We start from the raw sequence: 21,961 nt of genomic DNA, 5'->3' as shown, positions 1-21,961 counted from the left end.
TGAAGAAGTCTCAGCGAGGAACATTTCCACCATGAGCCGAGAACAAAGTGGCAGGGGGCGGGGTTAGCCCATAAGAAACCGTGCCAGTCTTAGCCTGGCCTGGCGAGGGAACTTTCGCAGTGTTCACACGACACAGTTGCCACCTTCAGAAAAAAGTCGCTAAATACGACTGGTTTGTAAGACCCGTTGGGGAATATTGTGTATTATATTTTAAAGAACTTATTTAATGAAACACTTGGGTTCGAACATTTTTATATTAACTCCATAACACATGTATAAAAAATCAACAACCAGTAACTATAACAACAATAATATATATAGCTGTTTCAGCCCATGGCTTCATAACTTAAACTAATATATAACAGGGAAGTAATTTCTGCCTACTTTTGGAGAAACAAACCTAATATTTTTCCAAAGTTAAATTAACATTTTTGATAACAGATAGGTGCACCAAGATGGCCATCCAGACTTTTTTAAAAATATCCTATGATGATGCGAGTTTCCTTTGGCATATCGACAATTTCTTTTCATAGCAAAGATATTTTCGACATCCAGTTAGAATACGTATGCATGGGGGGAGGAGAAGGTGATTGGATTTGTTTTTCCTTTCCTCTTGTAATTGTTATATTTTTAGGGAAGTTTCCTGTAGTGTATAAAGATAGGTTAGTGAGTGAAGATGAATCGGATTAGTAGGTTATTACTTAAACACATGTTGATTTCCACGTTACCAAACGAGGACAAACATCTTGGCTAGTGGCGCAACCTCAAGGAGGGGGCGGGGGCATTGCGGAGGTTTTTTTTTCTATTTACTTGATCACGTTGGCACTACCCATCATAGTTGCTGCCGGCCGCCACTGCATTTACGTGTAGAACTTGTAAAATAACATTGCGATTTACCACGGTGATTGTCCATACACAGCAATTTCGGAACCATCTTTCTTTCACAATTCGTTAATGGTCTTCCTTTACGCACAACAATCTTGCTGACGTCAGACAAGGAATGCCTATGGGGCTAGGTTAGGCCTGTTAGGTTAGGTTCCATTAGCATAAATACAACGAAAAATTAATATTTTAGCTAAGAGAACTATACCTTGTCTTGCCTGTTGATTTCTTCATGTTTGGGAAAATAGCGTATTCCGTGGAACTATTGTTTTTATGGTAGGGTTACGTTACATTAAGAAAACATAGTTTATTTATTTAGTTTTTTCCTCGATTTCCATACTTGACCGCCAATTATTACGTGCAGATTCGTGATTAGAAGTTTACAATTAGTGAGTAGGCGAAATTTCATAGAAATTGGAGAGTGGTCCAGTATTGTAAACTCGTTCCAGTAATTTCTCCTATAAAATTGAAGAAATACGTTTTGCAGATACTAAAATTTTACCAGGACTTTATTTTAATGCTAAGGGAACCAAACCTAACCACGAAAGCATATATTGAACAAATCCTTAAGTAATCGCTAAAACTCCGCAGTGTGTGTTAACAGACGTATTTCGAAATTCAACCATGTAAAAATTGCATTCGTAGCATGATGAAATCGCAATAAAACAAAAGGAACTTGGTCCTTTTATTTTGTTCAATATCTTCTTATTGATAGATGTGACTGTCGGGTGAACTATCTGTACTTTCAATGTAAATAACATTGCATATAAATCTGTACTTTCAATGTAAATAACATCAGAACCTAGCATTGAAACTGAGTCCCCATGATTCCAGATACAAATTAGCCCCATCTAGTTTGCTACACTTTTTGACTCTCTTTGCACTGAAGTGTCTAGTTGGTTGCACGGTGCAACACTGAGTCGTCTAGTTCATTGATTTGGAGTCAAGTAGTATATTTGGTGTCTGCACTACGTTCTGGGTCAGTGTATGTGTGGTGTATGGTCACGTGGTGAGTACTAACTAATCAAATGACTGTTTAAAGCAGCAGACAGGCATTTGTTGAATCTTCTTAAATTGAACAGTGCTTTCCGTCTAGTTGGTTGAACATAATTTCCTTGCACCACCCTGACACTGGATACACCTGCACTGCACCGAGTGTGATAAAGTGAAGCCAACTAGACGGGGCTAATATGGGGCTGGTGGCCAAACGTAGCCCTCTTGAAAATTCCAACTTTTTTCTCTCCAGTCTGCACATTTTGATGTTTTAACCTTTAAACAGCCAATGGGTCATATATGACCCATAGAAAGTATAGGCGAAAACAGCCAATGGGTCATATATGACTTATAGAAAGTATAGGCGAAAACAGCCAATGGGTCATAACATTCATGTGCTTTTAGGACCTTCATACTTGTATGTGAGGTTGTAAACGCTGACAGATGTTGAGATAAGACTTTGAAATGTCATGTGGAAGGAACCCCCCCCCTCCCCCCTTTCTCTAATATGCAAATTAGCTATTTTTAGCCAAAATGCAGGATTGTACATATTGCATCATATTTCAGCCTGTATGAGAACTAGGGACTTGAAACAAGTTTCACTTCGTTGCAAAAGGTCTACTCTTCGAAAACAATGCAAAAGTTTGCGCCCTTTTTCCAAAATAACGCCAAATTTTTTTTTCATTGAAATTTGGGGACTTGGCCCCTCCCAACCCCGTTTATCTCACTTGGGCTTTCTGAATTGTACACGGTCTAAAGTAGAATGTCTTACAAAAGATTAACAACTCAAGAGAAGCAAGAATTAAAAGTGCATCATAAGCTTGAGCGAGACAAGAGGATTTGCGATCGCGTGCTCCGATGTTTTTGCTTTCAAATAAAAGTTATCCGAAGTAGATTGCTCAAGATATCTCCGAGATATACTAATTAAATCATACTTCATAAAATCTCTAATTATCTGCTTACAACACAGCTCTGCATGCTAAAAACAACGAGAAATGTTCATATGAATGACAATCAACAATTTTTATACTAAGAGTACCAAACCTAACGGGCGTAATGTAGCAATCTAGGCATTCCTTGTGTGCATGACGTCGTAAATCATACCACATAGAATCACCAATTACTTGCTTATAATGCATTTCTGTGTGCTAAAAACAAGAAGAATCGTTCATATGACTAACAATCTTTCCAACCCAAGTTTCTTGGGGGGTACGGAGGCTCACCATCACCCCAAATATTTGTTATGTATCCATATTCACATTTTGGGTTAATCTCTGTAGTGTGTGCTCATGTCCTAAACATTTATTGTTATAATTTATGTTTCTGTGTAGCAGCTGGAATTATTTCACAACTTCTATTCCATTTTGTTTAGTGTTGAGTTGTTGTTACAAAACTCCATTCTTGATGTCTGTTGAAATTAGTAGGATTTTGTAGAGGCCGCCATCGTCCCTGATTGCCAGTCACATCCACAAATGAAGATACACAACTTTTCATGTTACAGATCATTATTGACATATTCAGTAATTCTTTAAGACTAAGTTCCAAATTATAATCACTGTACACAGGCATTTTTGACATGGTTCAATATCTATTTGTATCTGTTACACATACTTCTGTCTTAGTTAAAAACACAAGTTGCTGACCAAGGCAATTTATTATTAAGATAAAAACACTTAACAGGTAACGTTTCGACCCTGTATCAGGGTCTTCCTCAGACGAAGAACTGAACTAAAATGATGAAATATACTACACACAGAGATATTACATACACACAGCAGGGTCACTAGCTACACAACAACAAATCAAGTTGACAGTCCTTATCTAGGAAGATTTCTCCATAGGAATTAAACATATCACCTCCTGACAGTTGTTGACTAATTGGTCTACTAAACTGACAGGTGATTGACAGGTCAAGATTAGCAAGAGTCTAGAACCACCTGTCTACCACTCACACACCCCTCCTGCCTTTTTGGTTATGGATGAATACCTCCTCCTCTGGTCTTCTTCTTTCTTCCTTGATCATACTTCTTTTTTCCTCATTCCTTTTCTTCATCCTTTCAACTTTCTCTAACACACTCTTCCATTCCTTGTTTATCTTGAGTCCTCCATTCCAATTCATGATGTCTTCTCCTTTCTTTTCTATCTCTTTGGCCTCCTTCCATTTTCTCAATAGTTCTCTCTTCTCTTTTCCTCTTCGCCTAGCTGAATCCCATCACCTGTCAGTTTAGTAGACCAATTAGTCAACAACTGTCAGGAGGTGATATGTTTAATTCCTATGGAGAAATCTTCCTAGATAAGGACTGTCAACTTGATTTGTTGTTGTGTAGCTAGTGACCCTGCTGTGTGTATGTAATATTTCTGTGTGTAGTATATTTCATCATTTTAGTTTAGTTCTTCCTCTGAGGAAGACCCTGATACAGGGTCGAAATGTTACCTGTTAAGTGTTTTTATCTTAATAATAAATTGCCTTGGTCAGCAACTTAGTGTTTTTAAATATGGAAACAAGGCTTAATTATATTACAATTCTGTCTTAGTGATTATTTATTGTGTGTTTTCTGTAGAACAATTTTTCCTTGCCATATACTCCTTAATTTTTGTTTCTGAGCAGCCAATTATTTACTCTCATCTTGGGTACAAACTGTTGCAGGCATCTACTTCACATGCATGGAGTGCAAAGAGATAGTATGCTGCTAAGTGCTTTTAGTTGTAGGTTAGGCAGGTCATGTTTAGTGCTCTTAACATTAATAAAACCTCCCTAAATGCTTTCATTGTTAAAATATGTTGGTCAGTTATAGGGCTCTTAGCATTAAAATAAGATTCCTAATTGCTTCCATCATGTAATCACATATTATTTGGTCTCAAGCATGAAACCCGCTTCGAGCCTCACATGAAATTCCGCCAGAACTCCGTGTCGGAGATAAACCAAGCACAGCTACTTGCTGAAAAGTGCGGACACTTTTGTAAGTTACTATTCAAATCATAATTTCTCCAGTAAACAATACTTACTAAACCTTTAACTGTGCTAACTAGTTTCTCCAACCTTCAAACTACTTCCACAATTGTCTTCAGCATTGTAAATCACTTCCTAATACTCCTATAAAAATCATTAAAGAATTGGAAATGTTTAAAATAAGATATACCATATATATGTAGAATTAAGACAGATGGGTTCGCAGCAGACATGTTCTGTAACAGCATGTACTAACAAGTTTGAAGTTCTATGTTTGAACTTCAGTTTGGATGTTCTAACTACTTTCATGTTCTTTCTGTGTGCATTTGTGATTTGGTCTTTATTTGCTGTAGTATTTATGAGGGTAGGAGCAGCTTGGTCAAATATTGAAGAGTTGTTCAAGGATGTTCAGTGGTGTGGTGGAGAACCATCTTCTCTTAGTTCCTATTATCTGAGGATGTTTACTGGGGAGAAGACAGACTATCCTCATTGGTCAATATAGGTAGAAGTTGTGAAAAGAAGGGGGAATTGAACCCATAGCTCCTCCTTGTATGTGCAACAAGTAGTTCATCTTTTTTGTCACGTCTGATCTTTTGACCTTTCTACCAACGTGAAGGTTGCATGAAGCAAGATCTGGTAAATAAGGTGAGTGTTTAAGTACAGTGGTGTTTTTACCTGCCAATAACCGCTGCTCAGACAACGATGTGAGTTGGTGCATTTTGCTGCCAGATCCATCCATTCGTCCACACACTGGCTGACCGTTTCCTTCCTTTATCGTAGAGTGTGGTCAGGACTGCAATGAGATAGTGTTGATGGTCTGTCCATTTGATCACTTCGTGCACTTTTGAAATGTTCTAGCAATAATTGAAGTGTGGAAGCAACTTGAATAGTCATCTCCCATACTTTCCCTCCCCCTGTGACAGTCAGCTGTTCTATTTTTATACAGATGTTCTTGACAAAACCTCACCATAAGTTTAGACCTCTGTGGTGGAGTGGTTAGCACAGTGTGCTATGATGCCAGAGGTACCGGCCTGGTCATGGATGTTGTTTGTGAGTGTCCCTTCATTAATTTCATAATGTCATCCCTCATCATCGAGATAACGTATAACTTTTGACTCGTTAAAGATACGTTGAAAAAACCTTCACCTCAACATTTCTCATGAAATTCTATCCTGATTTGATATATTACATCACACCCTTCCAATTTAAAATTTTTTAGTTGAATTTTATATGGCGGATATCCGCTTGACACCCAATTATGATTCCCCCTGGGCCTAACATGTTTCTATCTTGACCAATTGTACTCAGGATAGCTTTTTTGACTAACACTGTATTTGTGTGGGAAAATTACGGATCATTTTATCAATCTGTATTTGAGTAACAATTCAACCATTTTAAAATTATTTTTAATGAACATAATTGTATAGTTCAAAAATATGTAATGTTGTTTTCCAAGTAATTTCTCCCACTTGTTCACACACTTACATTTCTAGTATCTTTGTAATTGTCTTAAGACAATACTAAGTAGTGGAGAGGTTTTCTCGGGCAATCAGCCAGGTGATTTCCAAATAGCAGAGTGGCTACTCACCAAGAATTATGCGTGAATTATTGGCTCCGGGATTTATCCGTGAATTTTTCTCTGGAGACGTGAAAAATTGCAACTTTTATTAATGCAAATCCCATTAAATTTATATATATATGTTAATGCCAGTAGTAGGATCAGCCCGGTTCTGCAACATCAATTGGCGTTCAGTGTTGCCAACTCACCCCAAGAATATTCCACCATATGATATTTTACAGGCGAAGCTAACCTACGAATGGGAGTTGGCAACACTGATTAGTGGAGGTGCACGGGTTCAAGGACATCAATTGGCGTTCAGTGTTGCCAACTTACCCCAAGAATATTTCACCATGATATTTTACAGGCGAAGCTAACCTACGAATGGGAGTTGGCAACACTGATTAGTGGAGGTGCACGGGTTCAAGGACATCAATTGGCGTTCAGTGTTGCCAACTCACCCCAAGAATATTTCACCATATGATATTTTACAGGCGAAGCTAACCTACGAATGGGAGTTGGCAACACTGACTAGTGGAGGTGGCCGGGTTCTGCAACATCAATTGGAGTTCAGTGTTGCCAACTCACCTTAAGAATATTTCACCATATGATATTTTACAGGCGAAGCTAACCTACGAATGGGAGTTGGCAACACTGGCAACATCATTTGGCGATCAGTGTTGCCAACTCACCCTAAGAATATTTTACCATATGATATTTTACAGGCGAAGCTAACCTACGAATGGGAGTTGGCAACACTGATTAGTGGAGGTGCATGGGTTGAAGGATATTATTTGCCAGTGTTGCCAACTCACCCTAAGAATATTTCACCATATGATATTTTACAGGCGAAGCTAACCTACGAGTGGGAGTTGGCAACACTGGCAACATCAATTGCGGTTCAATGTTGCCAACTCACCCCAAGAATATTCCACCATGATATTTTACAGGCGAAGCTAACCTACGAGTGGGAGTTGGCAACACTGACTAGTGAAAATGGCCGGGGTTGCGTCCGAATCAGCAACAGATGTCACCTAGAGCGCTGTTCCATCCGGGACTCAGCCAATCTCCGTTGTCCGAATTTGCGGTAGACGTGGAGTTGGAGGGAAGAGCAGAGAGGCGCGACAGATGCACGCTGGCGCTGTGACGCTGCGCTTGGCAGCCATATTCTAACTTTTATTTTGTACAGACAATATTTACTGATTAGAGGATGTAAAACTCAGTTATATTTTAACATTTTATCGATAATACTGAATGCAGAAAAATTGTAAATGATGAAATAGCGTGTTATATTTTTAATATGAGTAGTAAATAGGTGGAAATTATTGTCATGTTTGTTTGCGCCCCAGAGCGCGGTGGGTGAAGTTCGGGCTGACACCTGGCGGGAAAAGTGACAGCCGTACTACAAGGGGACATGTAGATTCGGACGACTTGGACGTGACTTCGACGGCACGCGAGAGCAACGGGAGAGAACGGGGTGGAGCGCTTGCCAATCCGGACACGGCTTTTGTAAACCTCTCGGGAACGATGTGCCACACACACACGTGCGCGCGCGCGTGCCTGTATTGTGACGCAAGCAAACAAACAAAATAATAATAATTGTTTTTTTAGGATTCCTGGCCCCTAACCCCGCCAGGGTGCGTGGTGCCCAACCCAAAAAGGTTCTAACGGCTGCGGTTATAGATAACCACACCTCTGTAGAGTTTCACGTGTTTTTTTTTTCTCTCAAACTTCCATGAAACTCTACAGAGGACCTCCGTAATGCATGCAACGTGTACTAACGACTCTAGTGTTATTTGATGTTGTAATATTTTTGGATATAGAGTTTTATTGTGAGATAGATAAAAATATTATGTTTATTATAATATTTTCTTGATGAAGATGGAGAATGTGTGTGTTATAAAAACTAAAGTTGCATGCTTTTTTTCCTAGTGTGTGTGCTTGATGTTCGACAGCATCTGAAACGATAAAAATAATTTTATTGTTAATTTTCTCATGTAAAAACAACAAAATTTTGTGCAAATTCTGATTGTCTTGTGCTATAGTGCAAAAACTGATGAAAAAAAAGATATTGTAACTGATAACTAGTGAAATTGATATTGTAACTGATCTGAACTAGTGAAATTTGTATTATTATTGTGCTAGCACAAAATTCTTATTGTAACTGATTGTGCAAGAAAAAGATATTAAAAATCTGTTAAAACTGCTCTGTGACCCTCTCGTTCTTCACGTCGTGAACGAAGGACTTCTCTGCAATCAGGATGACGCTGCACACGGTATCATCGGGCAGCGCGTCGTGGAACTCGCAGACGATCTTGATGTTGGTGCGATCGTTGACCACCACCTGCTTCCTCTTCGTCGTGTTGATGACGAACATCGGCCTGCGGATTTTGAATTCGCTGGGCGTGTAGTACACGTCCACGTTTCCCTCGGTCACGCGCTTGTAAGCCGTGTAAGCTTCGTAAAGTTTGAGGTAATTGTTTTTGGTCATGTCGAGGTTGTAATTCTCGCGCGGGAACACTTCGTTCCTACCATTCTTGAGATAAATGTTCTTGATCTTGCAGTCGTCGAACTTGCTGGAATCTTTTTCCTGGTTGTTATCGCGCCCGGTCTGAAAGAGCACTACGACGAAATCTGGCATGTCGAACTGTATGTTGTTGAACTGCGTCGTCACGTCGAATTCCATGTGACTTCCCGACGCCAACTTCTGCACGCACTGGTAACCGTGAAAGTGAATCGGCACCTGCGGACTCTTCAAGATCTCCGCTTTGTACTTGAGGGCGTAGTTCGTCTCGTATTCCACGATCGGCATTCTCAATTCCATGCTCCGTATGACGCACTTGGCTGCTTCGGGTAATGTGTTGGCTATCGGCGTTCAAGTTGGTGTATCGCATCAGTGCGTCGTTGTCGTTGGCCGCTCTTCGAAACGTGACGCGCAATCCACCCTTCCACATGATCTTTTTGTAGTCGGAGAAGAATCCCGGCAGCAGACGCATGGGAAAGAGCACCGTGTGACTTCTCGTCGATATTTTTGTTCCTGCTTCGAACCCTCCCGCTTGATAGTACACCGCGTCTGTTTTGGATAATTTCAATGTTCCCACTGCCGTCGACGTGATGCCTGGATAATCTATTCTGTCGATGACGGTGTTGTGTTTCCTCACCTCCACCTGCGAGAACAGGTGAGGCACGAAGTTGTCCACGAGTTTCAAATTTGCATTGGGCGGAAACGCGTCCCCGCTTTTCTTTTTCACCACGTCGAATTGAAGGTAGAGGTCCGCTCTGTGAGGATGAACGAACCCATCGCCTACGTCCACGTCGTATTCGATCTCCCGGTTCGCTTTGTTGAGATTGGCGAACATAGGTTCTATTCATACTTTTTCTCACGTAAAGGCGTACGTGATGAATCCGCAAACAGATTTTTTCTAAGTTTTACCGTTTCCAAGATAACCCCACTTCCGGTCGCCATTTTGGATTTCCGAGCATAGGTTCTATTCATACTTTTTCTCACGTATAGGCGTACGTGATGAATCCACAAACAGATTTTTCCTAAGTCTTACCGTTTCCAAGATAACCCCACTTCCGGTCGCCATTTTGGATTTCCGAACATAGGTTCTATTCATATTTTACTCACGTATAGGCGTACATGATGAATCCGCAAACAAATTTTTCCTAAGTCTTACTGTTTCCAAGATAATCCCACTTCCGGTTGTTATTTTGGATTTCCGAGCATAGGTTCTATTTATATTTTTTCTCACGTATAGGCGTACGTGATGAATCCACAAACAGATTTTTCCTAAGTTTTACCGTTTCCAAGATAACCCCACTTCCGGTCGCTATTTTCGATTTCCGAACATAGGTTCTATTCATACTTTTTCTCACGTAAGAGAACAGAACGTGTCCTACGGGGCAAGTTAAGGGGTATGTGCATGGCCAAAGGGGAAGTTTTTTTGCGCGCTCAAGCATGATTTAATTTTATTATATTTTCAGATTGACCACAAAACAAGGTGTTGACAGGCAGTGTGTATATATATTGTAAGAAGATGTTTCATTATCAACCTCTATTTTTTGCTGTACATCCTGGACACAGCGTTGCAGGTTAACAAAGGATTTTTGATCAGTATATTTTTTTTCTTTCTTAAAACTGTTCGGTTACTCGCTCGTTCCTGACATCATACACAAAAGTTTTCTCCGCGATAAGGATGACGCTACACAGAGTGTCGGCAGGCAAGGCATTGTGGAACTCGCACACAATCTTGATGTTGGTGCGATCGTTAACAACCACCTGTTTTCTCTTAGATGTGTTGATGACGAACATGGGTCTGCGAGCTATGAACTCGTTTGGATTGTAGTACACGTCCACGTTACCGGAAGTTACTCGTTTGTAAGCTGTGTACGCCTCGTACAGTTTCAGGTAGTCCTCTTCTGCGATGTTTAGGTTGTAGTTCTCACGTGGGAAAACTTCGTTTCTGCTATTTTTGAGGTAAATGTTCTTAATCTTGCAGTTGTCGAACTGGCTTGAATTTTTCTCCTGATTGTTACCTCTTCCTGTCTGGAAGAGTACGGCTGCAAACTCGGGCATGTCGTATCGAATGTTGTTGAATTGCGTGGTTACGTCAAATTCGAAATGATTGCCGGAAGCAGGTTTTTGCACACACTGGTAGCCGTAAAATTGAATGGACACTTGAGGATTCTTCAGGATGTCGGCTTTGTACTTGAGAGCATAGTTTGATTCGTATTCTACCACTGGCACGCGCAGCTCCATGGACCTTACAAGACACTTGGCAGCGTCGGGTAGTGTGTTGGGAAGCAAGGTAGTCCCGTCCGGGCCCAAAGTGCCGTAGCGCATCAGTGCGTCGTTGTCGTTGGCAGCTCTGCGAAAGGTGACGCGCAAACCACCCTTCCACATGATCTTCTTGTAGTCCGAGAAGAAACCGGGCAGCAGACGCATGGGAAACAGTACCGTGTGACTTTGAGTTTTGATTTTTGTACCTGCTTCGAACCCCCCTGCCTGGTAGTATGCTGCATCGGTCTTGGAGAGTTTCAGTGTTCCCACAGCTGTAGAGGTAATCCCGGGGTAGTCAACCCTATCGATGACGGTGCCGTGCTTTCTAACTTCCACCTGCGAGAATAAGTACGGCACAAAATTATCTACGAGTCTTAGGTTTGCGTTGGCAAGAAATGCTTCGCCGTTGTCTCTCTTCACTACATCAAACTTGACGTACAAATCAGCTCTGTGAGGGTGAATGAATCCATCCCCGACGTCCACATCGTATTCTATCTCTCGATTAGCTTCGTTAAGGTTGGCAAACGTGCGACGGTTGGGAGGGAAGGACTGCAACTCGTAACTTTCGATTTGCTCCATGATGGCTATTTATTATATGTTAATCTCCACGACAGCAGTGCTCGCGGCTCCTGCAAAATCAACCACCTCCTTCCCCTTCTTGTTTTTCACTGCTAATTCTATGTTGGCTATGCGATTACGAGATACAGGAAAGTATATCGGTGGGGAGGGTGTGTAGATAATTGGCTCCATGAACTCAAGAGTTTGGTTTGAACGTAGCGATAATACCTGTCTGCTTGTGACTCCCTAGGATGCCGTCCGAGGATTTGGTGATCATATCTTGATTATTTTTTTTACAGAGCAGTTCGGGTAGGTTGTTATTTATAGACCCCACCCCAATTTTTTTTGTTTTGTGTTCATGGCGATGGTCGTACCTAATGCGGCGACCCGTTCACCCAGCGAGGCGTCTCTGCTGACGAGTCTCCCGAAAGCTGCGTACTCCAACTTTCTGTCGACATCATGACGTACGTCGAGATCTGTGTGAGTATTGTAGGCAATGTCGTGATCCTTGCATGCAGCATCCAGGGGATTCACACCCTTGTCGCCTCTCTCCAGTCGCTGTTCGAGTTTGGTACCGGGGCCGCAGTACTGGTAACCTGGCAGGTGCATCTCGAAGGGTAGCTTGTTGATGATGTTGTTCACGAGGCCTCGACCTTCGGCAACGTTCCAAAATTTCGGAGGTAGGGTGTTGATGATTTTGATGAAGTACCCTATGCCTTTGTCGTCGTTCACGATGAAGTTGGCAAGCTTGGAGCTAACCATGTCCACAATTCCTACCTTCTCGTTGCGAAAGTTGCTGTTGCCTGCATTCTCCTCTCCTGCAATAACCAACAACCTGTCTATGAGCTTGCGCACGTCGTCCACCCACACAAACTCTTTGGGCAGGGTGTTGTAGAGTTTGACGCCGCTGCCTGTTTTGACCTGGTTCCATATCGGCTTGATGAGGTTTTTGTATTTTTCGCCGCTGCTGGATTTGACGCGATTCTGCGTAGCGTTGTTGTTTTGGTACAAGGCATCCGTCATGATCAAAATTTCCTTGTAACTTTGGTAATCTTCGTCTGTGTAATCTCTTGGCTGCTTTTTTGGTGATGAGTTCCCACAGTCCCACCGTGCCGGGATACCTGTTCCAGCTGTTTTTCTCACCCAAATTGACTTTCACGTCGTCACTCTCGAACGTGACTTTCGATTTTCCGATCTTCCAAACCACGCTCTCGTTGAGTTCTATGGTTGGGTACAATCCGAAAACCTCGTCTTTCTCGAACTAAACTCAACGGCCTGTTGATAAATCAATTTTCGGAACGCTGCTCTTCTTGCTGGAACAGTGACGATTTCGGATTCGCGACGATCGACATGACGAGGAAACCCAACGACGGAAAATACAGAAACAAAATCAACGACTTTCTAAACGTTGCAACGTTGTGGGAACTTTGATTTATCAACAGGCCGTTGAGTTTAGTTCGAGAAAGACGAGGTTTTCGGATTGTACCCAACCATAGAACTCAACGAGAGCGTGGTTTGGAAGATCGGAAAATCGAAAGTCACGTTCGAGAGTGACGACGTGAAAGTCAATTTGGGTGAGAAAAACAGCTGGAACAGGTATCCCGGCACGGTGGGACTGTGGGAACTCATCACCAAAAAAGCAGCCAAGAGATTACACAGACGAAGATTACCAAAGTTACAAGGAAATTTTGATCATGACGGATGCCTTGTACCAAAACAACAACGCTACGCAGAATCGCGTCAAATCCAGCAGCGGCGAAAAATACAAAAACCTCATCAAGCCGATATGGAACCAGGTCAAAACAGGCAGCGGCGTCAAACTCTACAACACCCTGCCCAAAGAGTTTGTGTGGGTGGACGACGTGCGCAAGCTCATAGACAGGTTGTTGGTTATTGCAGGAGAGGAGAATGCAGGCAACAGCAACTTTCGCAACGAGAAGGTAGGAATTGTGGACATGGTTAGCTCCAAGCTTGCCAACTTCATCGTGAACGACGACAAAGGCATAGGGTACTTCATCAAAATCATCAACACCCTACCTCCGAAATTTTGGAACGTTGCCGAAGGTCGAGGCCTCGTGAACAACATCATCAACAAGCTACCCTTCGAGATGCACCTGCCAGGTTACCAGTACTGCGGCCCCGGTACCAAACTCGAACAGCGACTGGAGAGAGGCGACAAGGGTGTGAATCCCCTGGATGCTGCATGCAAGGATCACGACATTGCCTACAATACTCACACAGATCTCGACGTACGTCATGATGTCGACAGAAAGTTGGAGTACGCAGCTTTCGGGAGACTCGTCAGCAGAGACGCCTCGCTGGGTGAACGGGTCGCCGCATTAGGTACGACCATCGCCATGAACACAAAACAAAAAAAATTGGGGTGGGGTCTATAAATAACAACCTACCCGAACTGCTCTGTAAAAAAAATAATCAAGATATGATCACCAAATCCTCGGACGGCATCCTAGGGAGTCACAAGCAGACAGGTATTATCGCTACGTTCAAACCAAACTCTTGAGTTCATGGAGCCAATTATCTACACACCCTCCCCACCGATATACTTTCCTGTATCTCGTAATCGCATAGCCAACATAGAATTAGCAGTGAAAAACAAGAAGGGGAAGGAGGTGGTTGATTTTGCAGGAGCCGCGAGCACTGCTGTCGTGGAGATTAACATATAATAAATAGCCATCATGGAGCAAATCGAAAGTTACGAGTTGCAGTCCTTCCCTCCCAACCGTCGCACGTTTGCCAACCTTAACGAAGCTAATCGAGAGATAGAATACGATGTGGACGTCGGGGATGGATTCATTCACCCTCACAGAGCTGATTTGTACGTCAAGTTTGATGTAGTGAAGAGAGACAACGGCGAAGCATTTCTTGCCAACGCAAACCTAAGACTCGTAGATAATTTTGTGCCGTACTTATTCTCGCAGGTGGAAGTTAGAAAGCACGGCACCGTCATCGATAGGGTTGACTACCCCGGGATTACCTCTACAGCTGTGGGAACACTGAAACTCTCCAAGACCGATGCAGCATACTACCAGGCAGGGGGGTTCGAAGCAGGTACAAAAATCAAAACTCAAAGTCACACGGTACTGTTTCCCATGCGTCTGCTGCCCGGTTTCTTCTCGGACTACAAGAAGATCATGTGGAAGGGTGGTTTGCGCGTCACCTTTCGCAGAGCTGCCAACGACAACGACGCACTGATGCGCTACGGCACTTTGGGCCCGGACGGGACTACCTTGCTTCCCAACACACTACCCGACGCTGCCAAGTGTCTTGTAAGGTCCATGGAGCTGCGCGTGCCAGTGGTAGAATACGAATCAAACTATGCTCTCAAGTACAAAGCCGACATCCTGAAGAATCCTCAAGTGTCCATTCAATTTTACGGCTACCAGTGTGTGCAAAAACCTGCTTCCGGCAATCATTTCGAATTTGACGTAACCACGCAATTCAACAACATTCGATACGACATGCCCGAGTTTGCAGCCGTACTCTTCCAGACAGGAAGAGGTAACAATCAGGAGAAAAATTCAAGCCAGTTCGACAACTGCAAGATTAAGAACATTTACCTCAAAAATAGCAGAAACGAAGTTTTCCCACGTGAGAACTACAACCTAAACATCGCAGAAGAGGACTACCTGAAACTGTACGAGGCGTACACAGCTTACAAACGAGTAACTTCCGGTAACGTGGACGTGTACTACAATCCAAACGAGTTCATAGCTCGCAGACCCATGTTCGTCATCAACACATCTAAGAGAAAACAGGTGGTTGTTAACGATCGCACCAACATCAAGATTGTGTGCGAGTTCCACAATGCCTTGCCTGCCGACACTCTGTGTAGCGTCATCCTTATCGCGGAGAAAACTTTTGTGTATGATGTCAGGAACGAGCGAGTAACCGAACAGTTTTAAGAAAGAAAAAAATATACTGATCAAAAATCCTTTGTTAACCTGCAACGCTGTGTCCAGGATGTACAGCAAAAAATAGAGGTTGATAATGAAACATCTTCTTACAATATATATACACACTGCCTGTCAACACCTTGTTTTGTGGTCAATCTGAAAATATAATAAAATTAAATCATGCTTGAGCGCGCAAAAAAACTTCCCCTTTGGCCATGCACATACCCCTTAACTTGCCCCGTAGGACACGTTCTGTTCTCTTACGTGAGAAAAAGTATGAATAGAACCTATGTTCGGAAATCGAAAATAGCGACCGGAAGTGGGGTTATCTTGGAAACGGTAAAACTTAGGAAAAATCTGTTTGTGGATTCATCACGTACGCCTATACGTGAGAAAAAATATAAATAGAACCTATGCTCGGAAATCCAAAATAACAACCGGAAGTGGGATTATCTTGGAAACAGTAAGACTTAGGAAAAATTTGTTTGCGGATTCATCATGTACGCCTATACGTGAGTAAAATATGAATAGAACCTATGTTCGGAAATCCAAAATGGCGACCGGAAGTGGGGTTATCTTGGAAACGGTAAGACTTAGGAAAAATCTGTTTGTGGATTCATCACGTACGCCTATACGTGAGAAAAAGTATGAATAGAACCTATGCTCGGAAATCCAAAATGGCGACCGGAAGTGGGGTTATCTTGGAAACAGTAAGACTTAGAAAAAATCTGTTTGCGGATTCATCACGTACGCCTATACGTGAGAAAAAATATGAATAGAACCTATGCTCGGAAATCCAAAATAGCGACCGGAAGTGGGGTTATCTTGGAAACAGTAAAACTTAGAAAAAATCTGTTTGCGGATTCATCACGTACGCCTTTACGTGAGAAAAAGTATGAATAGAACCTATGTTCGGAAATCCAAAATAGCGACCGGAAGTGGGGTTATCTTGGAAACGGTAAAACTTAGAAAAAATCTGTTTGCGGATTCATCACGTACGCCTTTACGTGAGAAAAAGTATGAATAGAACCTATGTTCGCCAATCTCAACAAAGCGAACCGGGAGATCGAATACGACGTGGACGTAGGCGATGGGTTCGTTCATCCTCACAGAGCGGACCTCTACCTTCAATTCGACGTGGTGAAAAAGAAAAGCGGGGACGCGTTTCCGCCCAATGCAAATTTGAAACTCGTGGACAACTTCGTGCCTCACCTGTTCTCGCAGGTGGAGGTGAGGAAACACAACACCGTCATCGACAGAATAGATTATCCAGGCATCACGTCGACGGCAGTGGGAACATTGAAATTATCCAAAACAGACGCGGTGTACTATCAAGCGGGAGGGTTCGAAGCAGGAACAAAAATATCGACGAGAAGTCACACGGTGCTCTTTCCCATGCGTCTGCTGCCGGGATTCTTCTCCGACTACAAAAAGATCATGTGGAAGGGTGGATTGCGCGTCACGTTTCGAAGAGCGGCCAACGACAACGACGCACTGATGCGATACACCAACTTGAACGCCGATAGCCAACACATTACCCGAAGCAGCCAAGTGCGTCATACGGAGCATGGAATTGAGAATGCCGATCGTGGAATACGAGACGAACTACGCCCTCAAGTACAAAGCGGAGATCTTGAAGAGTCCGCAGGTGCCGATTCACTTTCACGGTTACCAGTGCGTGCAGAAGTTGGCGTCGGGAAGTCACATGGAATTCGACGTGACGACGCAGTTCAACAACATACAGTTCGACATGCCAGATTTCGTCGTAGTGCTCTTTCAGACCGGGCGCGATAACAACCAGGAAAAAGATTCCAGCAAGTTCGACGACTGCAAGATCAAGAACATTTATCTCAAGAATGGTAGGAACGAAGTGTTCCCGCGCGAGAATTACAACCTCGACATGACCAAAAACAATTACCTCAAACTTTACGAAGCTTACACGGCTTACAAGCGCGTGACCGAGGGAAACGTGGACGTGTACTACACGCCCAGCGAATTCAAAATCCGCAGGCCGATGTTCGTCATCAACACGACGAAGAGGAAGCAGGTGGTGGTCAACGATCGCACCAACATCAAGATCGTCTGCGAGTTCCACGACGCGCTGCCCGATGATACCGTGTGCAGCGTCATCCTGATTGCAGAGAAGTCCTTCGTTCACGACGTGAAGAACGAGAGGGTCACAGAGCAGTTTTAACAGATTTTTAATATCTTTTTCTTGCACAATCAGTTACAATAAGAATTTTGTGCTAGCACAATAATAATACAAATTTCACTAGTTCAGATCAGTTACAATATCAATTTCACTAGTTATCAGTTACAATATCTTTTTTTTCATCAGTTTTTGCACTATAGCACAAGACAATCAGAATTTGCACAAAATTTTGTTGTTTTTACATGAGAAAATTAACAATAAAATTATTTTTATCGTTTCAGATGCTGTCGAACATCAAGCACACACACTAGGAAAAAAAGCATGCAACTTTAGTTTTTATAACACACACATTCTCCATCTTCATCAAGAAAATATTATAATAAACATAATATTTTTATCTATCTCACAATAAAACTCTATATCCAAAAATATTACAACATCAAATAACACTAGAGTCGTTAGTACACGTTGCATGCATTACGGAGGTCCTCTGTAGAGTTTCATGGAAGTTTGAGAGAAAAAAAAAACACGTGAAACTCTACAGAGGTGTGGTTATCTATAACCGCAGCCGTTAGAACCTTTTTGGGTTGGGCACCACGCACCCTGGCGGGGTTAGGGGCCAGGAATCCTAAAAAAACAATTATTATTATTTTGTTTGTTTGCTTGCGTCACAATACAGGCACGCGCGCGCGCACGTGTGTGTGTGGCACATCGTTCCCGAGAGGTTTACAAAAGCCGTGTCCGGATTGGCAAGCGCTCCACCCCGTTCTCTCCCGTTGCTCTCGCGTGCCGTCGAAGTCACGTCCAAGTCGTCCGAATCTGCATGTCCCCTTGTAGTACGGCTGTCACTTTTCCCGCCAGGTGTCAGCCCGAACTTCACCCACCGCGCTCTGGGGCGCAAACAAACATGACAATAATTTCCACCTATTTACTACTCATATTAAAAATATAACACGCTATTTCATCATTTACAATTTTTCTGCATTCAGTATTATCGATAAAATGTTAAAATATAACTGAGTTTTACATCCTCTAATCAGTAAATATTGTCTGTACAAAATAAAAGTTAGAATATGGCTGCCAAGCGCAGCGTCACAGCGCCAGCGTGCATCTGTCGCGCCTCTCTGCTCTTCCCTCCAACTCCACGTCTACCGCAAATTCGGACAACGGAGATTGGCTGAGTCCCGGATGGAACAGCGCTCTAGGTGACATCTGTTGCTGATTCGGACGCAACCCCGGCCATTTTCACTAGTCAGTGTTGCCAACTCCCACTCGTAGGTTAGCTTCGCCTGTAAAATATCATGGTGGAATATTCTTGGGGTGAGTTGGCAACATTGAACCGCAATTGATGTTGCCAGTGTTGCCAACTCCCACTCGTAGGTTAGCTTCGCCTGTAAAATATCATATGGTGAAATATTCTTAGGGTGAGTTGGCAACACTGGCAAATAATATCCTTCAACCCATGCACCTCCACTAATCAGTGTTGCCAACTCCCATTCGTAGGTTAGCTTCGCCTGTAAAATATCATATGGTAAAATATTCTTAGGGTGAGTTGGCAACACTGATCGCCAAATGATGTTGCCAGTGTTGCCAACTCCCATTCGTAGGTTAGCTTCGCCTGTAAAATATCATATGGTGAAATATTCTTAAGGTGAGTTGGCAACACTGAACTCCAATTGATGTTGCAGAACCCGGCCACCTCCACTAGTCAGTGTTGCCAACTCCCATTCGTAGGTTAGCTTCGCCTGTAAAATATCATATGGTGAAATATTCTTGGGGTGAGTTGGCAACACTGAACGCCAATTGATGTCCTTGAACCCGTGCACCTCCACTAATCAGTGTTGCCAACTCCCATTCGTAGGTTAGCTTCGCCTGTAAAATATCATATGGTGGAATATTCTTGGGGTGAGTTGGCAACACTGAACGCCAATTGATGTTGCAGAACCGGGCTGATCCTACTACTAATGCCCTGAGGCAAGTTTTTCACAGTTTAGTTTTTTTATCGAGGAAGGAAACGAAAGGTGCATGGAAAATAAAACATTATTCTCCCAATCCATTTGCTTTGTTATTGTCCTTTGCAAAACAATCTATCTGACAGACGGAAGATTATTGCAAGATATGTTGAGTTGATTAGGTAAATTTGAGTTTGAAATTCATGTACAATTAACAATTTTTCGTAGATTAATATATCCCGTGAAATTTGTGAATTGTGTTTGTAGATATATTTCGAGTCTTAAGTATGTGAAATGGCAACTGTAAACTTCGCACTTTAAATTAAAGGGAGAAAACATCTCCTTGTACCCTTGAATTTTTGGAAATTTTGCATTAAAAACCTGGAATTATACTTGAATTTTTTCAAGGTCCTAGAGTGGCCACATTGGATAGGCTTCCGAGCTTTCGAGAGTTGTCACTCTCATCTTAAGGGATTGAAGTCAAGAGTGACGTGAGCCCTTTTAAAATTAGTTACTTAAAACTTACTTCTACATTCATTTGCAGAATTATAAAAACCTTCGCTTTCCTGAGGTGTAAGGTTGACCCTTTCCGAAGACATCCAAATGTCAAGCTCTCTTCCACATAGTACACCCAGGACTGCATTTTACAGACTAAGGACGCTCTGCCATATTGGCTCAAGGCCAGTGTAATTATCCGTGGGCTCATGTGTCATTCATATGGCAGGTGGTCCAAAAGTCCCGGAATGGTCACATACCATGAGAAATACACATCGAATCGAAAAACGAAAAAATACATGTTTAATATGTGAAAGAAAGCCATTCAATGATATCACACTTGATTCCCCGCCCCCAGGGGGTGGGGCAGAAGGCAACTGTGAAATTTTAAATGGAAACCCCCATTTTGTATTGTAGAATCGGAAAGAGGACTTCATTCCGAGTCCAACGAGCTATCAACCATCCTCCTAGCTCAATTAGGAACATAGATATGGCAATTTTAAATTTTTGCCCTAAAAAAATAATAAAGCCCAAAAAAAATTCAAAGGGACACTCTGCCCCTAATTGAGCTAGAGTAAAAACGATTGCAGATTCGGAATCTGCACGTCAAGACCTTTCAACAGAGTATATGGAAGGAGGGGGGGTAGACCATTTAAAATCGCCATATCTCCGTTCCTAATTGAGCTAGGAGGATGGTTGATAGCTCGTTGGACTTGAAATGAAGTCCTCTTTCCGGTTCTACAATACAAAATGGGGGGTTCCATTTAAAATTTCACAGTTGCACCCCACTTCACCCCCAGAGGCCGGGGGTGGAGAATCAAGTGTGATATCATTGAATAGCTTTCTTTCACTTATTAAACACGTATTTTTTCGATTTCTGATTCGATGCGTATTTCTCACGATATGTGACCGTTCCAGGACTTTTGGACCACCACCCTGTATGTTTGTGATTGTCCTATCATACATTCTGTCTTATCATTATTCATCCTCATCTTTGCAATTAGCCAAACGGAGCAAAAAAATAAAATAAATCAAATCAATGTTAACGATGTGAGGTCAAAGCCCCCCAAATAATTTTGCTTAAGAGGAGCTTATGTGTTACTTTTCTTGTCTTGTAATGTTTACTCTGAATTGTGCCACATGAACTTAACTTTAAATACACATTTGAAATGTTCTAGACCATCAACACTGGGGGGCTGAGACTGCTAAACCATAAACTTTGGGGGAAGGGTGTTGGGCGGGTTATGACCAGAGACAGCAAAACACATGACTTATTACTATCTACTAACGTAAGTATATAATTATGAATATGCGCTCCTTGGTAGCAGATATTAAAAGTCGGGAATGTGAACAATTGACATTCTGCATTCGAACTGTGAATGAAAATTTTGATATTTTTGAGGAATTCATGGGCTTTTACGAGATTCCGATCACTGAGGCCAAAACTTAAAAAAAGGGAGGGAGTGAGTCATTCATTAATTTATTTCACTGATCAGAGCCCCCCCCCCAATAATTTTGACAAGTCGGCGCCCCTAATTGTAAGTTTCTCAAAAATTATTTTTAAAAAAAATCAATTAAGGGAAAATGGTGTCTAGAATTTGAGAATTCAACCTGGTCAGGAAATTTTCCTGACCCAAATATCATGATAATTTCCTGACCCAAATATCATGATTTAAAATATTTCCCATTCTGATCCCTGAATTAAGAAATTTTTGTCCTGCATA

General features: G+C 42.3%; 1 protein-coding gene across 1 annotated transcript in view; it reads left to right on the top strand.

The window, feature by feature from the left end:
• The window catches only part of LOC145981541 (solute carrier family 35 member E2A-like), a 50,256-nt gene that overhangs the window by 1,307 nt on the left and 26,988 nt on the right, over positions 1 to 21,961 (top strand). The gene's annotated exons all lie outside the window — the stretch shown is intronic.

Source organism: Lepisma saccharinum, chromosome 29, assembly GCF_977018435.1.
Source record: "Lepisma saccharinum chromosome 29, izLepSacc3.1, whole genome shotgun sequence".
NCBI lineage: Eukaryota > Metazoa > Arthropoda > Insecta > Zygentoma > Lepismatidae > Lepisma > Lepisma saccharinum.
This window is presented reverse-complemented; position numbering and strand designations above follow the sequence as displayed.